This window comes from Egretta garzetta, unplaced genomic scaffold (genome assembly GCF_000687185.1).
Source record: "Egretta garzetta isolate BGI_Z169 unplaced genomic scaffold, ASM68718v1 scaffold382, whole genome shotgun sequence".
NCBI lineage: Eukaryota > Metazoa > Chordata > Aves > Pelecaniformes > Ardeidae > Egretta > Egretta garzetta.
In genome coordinates, this window is record NW_009258793.1 from 116798 (window position 1) to 117170 (window position 373).

The 373-nt window shown below is 65.1% G+C and overlaps 1 protein-coding gene across 1 annotated transcript in view; it reads right to left on the reverse strand.

Annotated features, from left to right (window-relative positions):
* DBN1 (drebrin 1) overlaps positions 1–373 on the reverse strand; it is a 28933-nt gene that overhangs the window by 18353 nt on the left and 10207 nt on the right. The window lies entirely within an intron of this gene.

Consider the following 373-nt stretch of genomic DNA (forward strand, 5'->3'; position numbering starts at 1 on the left):
CCCCGTGGCCCTTTGCCCTTCGCCAAGCGGAGGCACGTGGGAGCAGCGGCACCTCTGCGGTCACCCTGCCCTCGGCCACCTCCACTCCAGTGCTTGCCCTCCTCCCCGCTCCCCGGCAGCGAGCCTGTTCTCTCCCACACCATGATAATAATAATCCTGACGGCTGCTTCTGTGCCTGCCTGCGAGCACCCATGGGTGCTGCTCCCCATTTGCTGTTGTGCATGGCCCCCCTCCCTGGCACACGCGGTCCCTCTTGGGTGCTCAGCTGGACGTGACTGAACTGTCAGCCTGCCTAAAGGCAGGGAACCGGCAGGGGTGACAGTCCCCATCGCCACCAACCCCCTTCCTGCATCTCCATGTCAGGGTGCCACCG